The sequence below is a fragment of the Triticum dicoccoides genome, chromosome 1B (genome assembly GCF_002162155.2).
Source record: "Triticum dicoccoides isolate Atlit2015 ecotype Zavitan chromosome 1B, WEW_v2.0, whole genome shotgun sequence".
NCBI lineage: Eukaryota > Viridiplantae > Streptophyta > Magnoliopsida > Poales > Poaceae > Triticum > Triticum dicoccoides.
In genome coordinates this window covers 168,350,032-168,358,087 of record NC_041381.1, presented here as the reverse complement: position 1 = coordinate 168,358,087, position 8,056 = coordinate 168,350,032, and positions in this window count along the sequence as shown.

Genomic DNA, 8,056 nt, shown 5'->3' with positions numbered 1-8,056 from the left:
TCTCAGTGTTCCGAGGCCATATCTGCATATGCTAGGCTCGTCAAGTTTAACCCGAGTATTCTGCGTGTGCAAAAACTGGCTTGCATCCATTGTATTTGAATGTAGAGCATATCACACCCGATCATCACGTGGTGTCTCAGCACGATGAACTGTCGCAACGGTGCATACTCAGGGAGAACACTTATACCTTGAAATTTAGTGAGGGATCAACTTATAATGCTACCACTGTACTAAGCAAAATAAGATGCATAATGAGATAAACATCACATGCAATCAAAATATGTGACATGATATGGCCATCATCATCTTGTGCTCATGATCTCCATCACCGAAGCATCATCATGATCTCCATCGTCACCAGTGCGAGACCTTGATCTCCATGGTAGCATCGTTGTCTTCTCACCAACTAATGTTACTACGACTATCGCTACCGCTTAGTGATAAAGTAAAACAATTACATGGCGATTGCATTGCATACAAATAAAGCGACAACCATATGGCTCCTACCAGTTGCCGATAACTATGTTACAAATCATGATCATCTGATACAACAATTTATATCACATCTTGCCTTGACCATATCACATCATAGCAAGCCCTGCAAAAACAAGTTAGACGTCCTCTACTTTGTTGTTGCAAGTTTTACGTGGCTGCTATGGGCTTCTAGCAAGAACCGTTCTTACCTACGCATCAAAACCACACCAATTTTTCATCAAGTGTTCTGTTTTAACCTTAAACAAGGACCGGGCGTAGTCAAACTCGATTCAACTAAAGTTGGAGAAACAGACACCCACTAGCCACCTGTGTGCGAAGCACGTCGGTAGAACCAGTCTCATGAACGCGTTCATGTAATGTCGGTCTGGGCCATTTCATGCAACAATACCGCCGAATCAAAGTATGACATGCTGGTAAGCAGTATGACTATTATCGCCCACAACTCTTTGTGTTCTACTCGTGCTAATAACATCTACGCATAGACCTGGCTCGGATGCCACTGTTGGGGAACACAGTAATTTCAAAAAAAATCCTACAATCACGCAAGATCTATCTAGGTGATGCATAGCAATGGGGAAGAGTGTGTCCACGTACTCTCGTAGACCGAAAGCAGAAGCATTTCAATAACGCAGTTGATGTAGTCAAACGTCTTCGCGATCCAACCGTTCCAAGTACCGAACGTACGACACCTTCATGTTCAGCACACGTTCAGCTCGATGACGTCCCTCATACTCTTGATCCAGTTGAGGCCGAGGGTGAGTTCCATCAGCACGACGGCATGGCGATAGTGATGATGATGCTACCGGCGCAGGGCTTCACCTAAGCACTACGACGATATGACCGAGGTGTGTTACTGTGGAGGGGGGCACCACACACGGCTAAGAGAAGGCTTGGTATGCCTTTGGGGTGCCCCCTCCCCACGTATATAAAGGAGGGAGGGAGAGAGGCCGGCCCTCCTAGGGGCGCGCCAAGTGTAGGGAGTCCAACTAGGACTCCCTAGTCCTAGTAGGATTCCCTTTCCTTTTCAGAGTGGGGAAGAAGGAAAGGAGGGAGAGGGACAAGGAAAGGGGGGCTGCACCCCCACCCGTTGTCCAATTTGGTTTGGGCAGGGGGGAGGCGCGCGCCACCTTGGCCCTTCTTCCCTCTCTCCACTAAAGCCCAATAAGGCCTATTCACTTCCCCCGGCGAATTCCCGTAACTCTCCAGTACTCCGAAAAATACCCGAATCACTCGGAACCTTTCCGATGTCCGAATATAGCCTTCCAATATATGAATCTTTACGTCTCCACCATTCTGAGACTCCTCATTACATCCGCGATCTTATCCGGAACTCCGAACAAACTTCAGTCATCAAAACACATAACTCATAATACAAATCGTCATCGAAGGTTAAGCGCGCGGACCCTACGGGTTCGAGAACTATGTAGACATGACCGAGACACATCTCCGGTCAATAACCAATAGCGAAAACTAGGTGCTCATATTGTCTCCTACATTTTCCATGAAGATCTTTATCGGTCAAACCGCATAACAACATACGTTGTTCTCTTTGTCATCGGTATGTTACTTGCCCGAGATTCGATCGTCAGTATCATCATAACTAGTTCAATCTCATTACCAGCAAGTCTCTTTACTCGTTCCATAATACTTCATCATGCAACTAACTCATTAGTCACAATGCTTGCAAGGCTTATAGTGATGAGTATTACCGAGAGGGCCCAGAGATACCTCTCCAAAACACGGAATGACAAATCCTAATCTCGATCTATGCCAACCCAACAAACACCTTTAGAGACACCTGTAGAGCACCTTTATAATAACCCATTTACATTGTGACATTTGGTACCACACAAATTGTTCCTCCGGTATTCAGGAGTTGCATAATCTCATAGTCTGAGGAACATGTATAAGTCATGATGAAAGCAGTAGCAATGAAACTGTAACGATCATGATGCTAAGCTAATGGATGGGTCATGTCCATCACATCATTCTCCTAATGATGTGATCACGTTCATCAAATGACAACATATGTCTATGGTTAGGAAACATAACCATCTTTGATTAACGAGCTAGTCTAGTAGAGGCATACTAGGGAGAATATGTCTTGTCTATGTATTCACACATTTACTAAGTTTCCGGTTAATACAATTCTAGCATGAATAATAAACATTTATCATGAAATAAGGAAATAAATAATAACTTTATTATTGCCTCTAGGGCATATTTCCTTCACGTCCTATATATCACTCTTTACCTCTCAACCATTTCGAGACTCCTTGTCATGTCCGTTATCTCATCCGGGACTCCGAACAACATTCGGTCACCAAATCACAAAACTGATATAATACTATATCTCCATCGAACGTTAAGCGTGAAGACCCTACGGGTTTGACAACTATGTAGACCTGCCTGAGATACTTCTCTGGTCAATAACCAAGAGCGGAACATGGATGCTCATCTTGGCTCCTACATATTCTACAAAGATCTTTATCGGTCGAACAGTTATGACAACATACGTTATTCCCTTTGTCATCAGTATGTTACTTGCCCGAGATTCGATTGTCGGTATCCACATACCTAGTTCAATCTCGTTACCATCAAGTCTCTTTACTCGTTCTGTAATACATCATCTTGTGACTAACTCATTAGTCACTTTTCTTGCAAGGCTTCTTATGATGTGCATTACCGAGAGGGCCCAGAGATACCTCTTTGATACTCGGAGTAACAAATCATAATCTCGATCTATGCCAACCCAACAAACACCTTTGGAGATACCTATAGATCATATTTATAATCACCCAGTTACGTTGGGTATTCCTCCGATATCCGAGAGTTGCATAATCTAATAGTCGAATGAATATGTATTTGATATGAAGAAAGCAATAGCAATAAAACTGAACGATCAATATGCTAAGCTAACAGATGGGTCATGTCCATCACATCATTCTCCTAATGATGTGATCCCGTTACCAAATGACAACTCATTTCCATGGTTAGGAAACCTTAACCATCTTTGATCAACGAGCTAGTCTAGTAGAGGCTCACTAGGGACTCAGTGTTTGTCTATGTATTCACACATGTATTAAGGTTTCCAGTCAATAGAGTTCTAGCATGAATAATAAACATTTATCATGAATAAGGAAATATAAAATAACAACTTTATTATTGCCTCTAGGGCATATTTCCTTCAGTCTCCCACTTGCACTAGAGTCAATAATCTAGTTCACATCGCCATGTGATTAACTCCCATAGTTCACATCGCCATGTGACTAACACCCAAAGAGTTTACTAGAGTCAATAATCTAGTTCACATCGTGATGTGATTAACACCCAAATAGTACTAAAGTGCAATCATGTTTTGCTTGCGTGAGAGGCTTAGTGAACGGGTCTGTCGCATTCAGATCCCTATGTATTTTGCAAATATATATGTCCACAATGCTCTAGATGGAGCTACTCTAGCTAATTGCTCCCACTTTCAATATGTATCCAGATCGAGATTCAGAGTCATCTGGATTAGTGTTAAAGCTTGCATCAATGTAACCCTTTACAAAGAACTTTTTATCACCTCCATAACCGAGAAATATATCGTTATTCCTCTAAGGATAATTTTGACTGCTATCCAGTGATTCACTCCTGAATCACTCTTGTACCTCCTTGCCAAACCCATGGCAAGGCACACAATAGGTCTGGTACACAGCATGGCATACTTTATAGAACCAATGACTGACGCATAGGGAATGCCTTTAATTCTCTCTGTCGGTGGGAAGCGACACCTATGGGATCATGGGAATCCCTACTACGGTTCGGCGGGCGCGGGGTTGTGAGAAGAGAGGGATCACTAGTCAGCAAGCACAAAGAATCATTTACCCAGGTTTGGGCCGCGGCGTGCGTAATACCCAGTCCTGCTTTAGTGTCTATTTGAGTGTTCTTGGAGTTCTTGAGCTAGCTATGATGCGTAACTTGTCCAAGGGCCCGAATCCCTCTCCAGTATACCTCGGGCCTCCTTTTACAGTCAAGGGGATCGCCACAGTGGCACACAGGAGGTGGAAAGGTGTACAGTAGCTGAGCTTATTGCTAGCCATTACAGGACAAAATGCATTTAATGCGCCCCTTAGGTGTCCCCTTACTTTATCGGGGATAAAAACCAGGCCCGTCCCATCCGTTGGCGCTCCATCCTGTTCCAACACGCGTCCAAGCCAATGGGGCGTGTGGTGCCATGTAGGCTGGTAGGCTGCTGAGTTGGCGCGGTGGTAGGGCCTTCACGAAGATTTGCATGCCACCACGTAGTCACTCGTTGAGTTGGCCTAGAGGCCTCATGTCGACACGCAGGTGCCTCGGGAACGGCGGTGGAACCTTGGTGGATGTGGGCCTGGCTGTGGTCCCGTGGATGTCCTCGGCAAGGGTCTTGCCGTGGCACCATGGTCATCCCCGACAAGGATCTTGCCAGAGGTCTTGTGGATTTCCTTGGCAAGGATCTCGCCGAGGATTGTCGTCTTCTGATCTTTGTCTTCACAAAGATCTGCATGCCACCACAGAGGCACCTCCCGAGCCATGGTTCCAACATGGTTCATGGTGTTTGGATACCTTGGGCTCAAGGGTGGCGCGCTGTGCTGGCGTTGGGCAAGCTGCCCCGGCAAGGCTCTTGCCGGAGCTGTGAAGGCCGTCCCAACAAGTATCTTGCCGGGGGAACCCACCTCGCCCTCTTGCTCCTTGCGTTTATGGTCTTGGCGTTGCTTTGACCGTCCTGCTACTTTGACTCCTCCCTTTGCCCTGCTATGTGTGACCGTGGGCGCGGCTCCGACTGCCCGTGCACAAGTTAAGGGGTACAAAGGAGAGCCCCTACTTTAGTACACCGACAGGAGCCCCCGGGCCTAGGCCACATATAAGCGCTACGCATTGTTGGACTAGGCCCAGAACAGTGTGCGAGTAGGCGGGGCGGATTTTACCGCGGTAACTCTTCTGTCCGCTATGCTTCCCCACGACCCGCGTTGAACGTGCAACGTGGGGGTCGTGTGTGACATGGGGGTCATGGATGGGGCGGTCGCTGCATGCCTGCGTCACATCGCAGTAATGGTAAAGAGGCGGCCCGCGCCTTCCCCATAAAAAGGAATAACCGCACGCGCGCTACTCATTTACCCTCTAAGCTTTCTCCAATCTCGGAACCACCGCCTCGTCCTTCTTCTTCCTCAAGCTCTCGCACTCGCTCGCCGCCGCTGCGCCTTCCATTGTTCTTAGCCCCTCGCCTCCATCCAGCCGCCATGGCGCCTAAATCAAGCAAGGGCAAGGGAGCGGCCAAGGATGCAAGGGAGAAGGAGGTGCCGGAGAGCGAGGCGGTGGCGCGGGCGGGCGCAGTTCGCCTAGTTCTCCCCATCGTCGGTCGATGTCTTTCACCTCAAGGACTTCTTCAGGCCTCTGTGGGGGACAGAGACGACGGGGCACCCACCACGCGTGTCATCCCCGCCAATTGTGGCAAGGCCGACCCAAAACGGTACCCATTCTTTGTTGACTTCTTCTCCTGTGGGCTCTGCCCCCCTTTCTCCGATGTCTTGAACGACGTCATGCGCACCTTCGGCTTCCATCTGTTGGATATCATGCCGAATGACATGGCGTCCATGGCGCTCTTTGCCCACCTCTGTTAGGGCTTTGCCGGGGTGCTCCCCAGCACGGCGCTCTTCCGCCACTACTTCTACCCCCGTCTCCAGCCAGGGGGCGCCCTCTCTGGGAGCATCGTCTAGATCCCGAGGATCCAGGAGAAAGGCACGTAGCCAGAGGGTGCCCAGAGGGAGAGGTGGGAGGAGTGGCGGGGCCGGTGGTGCTGGATCGCGGAGGAGAACCCGTCGGAGTTCTGCCGGGGCGTTCATCAGAGTCTGCTGCTCTATGGCACAGATTGGGGCAACCTCGACTTCGATGACGAGAAGCTTTTGATTTCCACCATCAGGATTCGTCGCCTTACCGAGGCCGGGCTCACCCTCGAGATGATTGGGGTGGATTTCATCCGCCGCTGAATCGCCCTGCTGCACAACAAGGGGAGGCCGGCCTGGGATTTCAGGAACGCGGCTGGCATCATGAGGCTCTGCTCCGGCCTGAACCACAACTTCACAGTGATGGGGCATGCCTATTTCTGCCAGAGGCTCTTTCAGCTCAATGTGTTTGCCGACGGTAGGGTGGAGAGGACCGGCAGGGCCGCGAAGTCCGGCAAGGCTATCAAGGGGCCCTTGTTCGGGCTGCCAGCATGAGTGGTCCCGCTGAGCAACAACTACCGCCAGTCTGACATCCTCGACATGATGTCGGTCTTCAACGCGCCCCGCCTCAACCCGGCCTGGGTCGAGCCCCCAACACATGAGGTGCAGGAGTTCTTCGACAACTTGGTCGAAGTTCTTGATCATGACGAGCCACTGCTCATCCAGGATACCACCCAGGAGGAACTGAACTCCATCGCCACCAGGGTGGCAGAGACGGAGCTTGCGAGGGCAGCTGGCAACACCGGCGACGTGGAGAATGAGGCCGCTGCGGCTACAGAGGAGAAGGAGCTCGCCCAGTGGGCGAAGTCTGTCGGGGAGGCTAGCGGCGCCAGCACCGAGGTCCCCCCTGCTAAAGATGTTGTCGAGGAGTCAGCCGAGGAAGAGGCCGAAGCTGATGACCCTCGGGCCACGGAGAAAAGGCGTGTCCAGTGGTGGTCCAGCTCTGGCGAGACGGTCCAGTCCGGCAGCTGAGTAGTGGCAAGGGGTCCAGGGGGAGGCCGTGCACAAAACGAGGGCCGCGACAGCGAAGAAGAAGGCCGTGGTGGCGAAGAAGAAGATGATCGCCTCTTCTTCATCCAAGGGCTACCGGACTACATCGCCTTCCCCTCCTCCCGTAGACACCGACATGGAGGTTGCCTTCGACTTCTCATCCCTTAGCCCAAGGAGGAAGAGGAAAGCAATGGAAGAGGAGGGGGAAGATGAGTAAGTATCTTGCCCCCTGTCATTTCCGCCCTTCCCAACCGTGCCGCTTTTCTTGATTTGTTCTTATCTTCGCAGGGACGCGGAGACGCTAGCTTAGCGGTGGCGAAGAAATCCAAGGCCTCGACGAGCAGCCAGCCCCTGACAAGCACCTCGAATGCGCCGCTGGTGGTGGAGAGTAGCCCGGACAGCAGCCCCCGGCGCAGCCCCAGTCTCAGCCCCTAGTGTGCGTTCACCACCCACTCATCATCAACGTGTGTCGGGGTACGATTATTTTGGCACTAACCTTGCCGTGGTTGCAGGAGAAGGACGGCAGAAGGAGGAGCCACTGGGGGCCACCCCCAACATGCCGCCCCCATCAACCACTCCGCCCCGAGGAGCGTCCCCGACAAAGGCGCTGAGTACTGAGCCCATGCGCACGGAGGAGGAGGAGGCGAACTTGGGCGCTGGCGGCCCCGTCCCGGCACCGGATGTTGGTGGGAAAGGGGCCACTTCTTCCCAGCCCGACACGGGTGAGTTCTTTTTGCCTTCTGTCTCTACTTGTTTCTTCTTCTTCTTCAGTTTCGATCTTGGCTCCATTTCACACTCCTTCTTGGTATCCAGATCCTTCCTCGCCGACC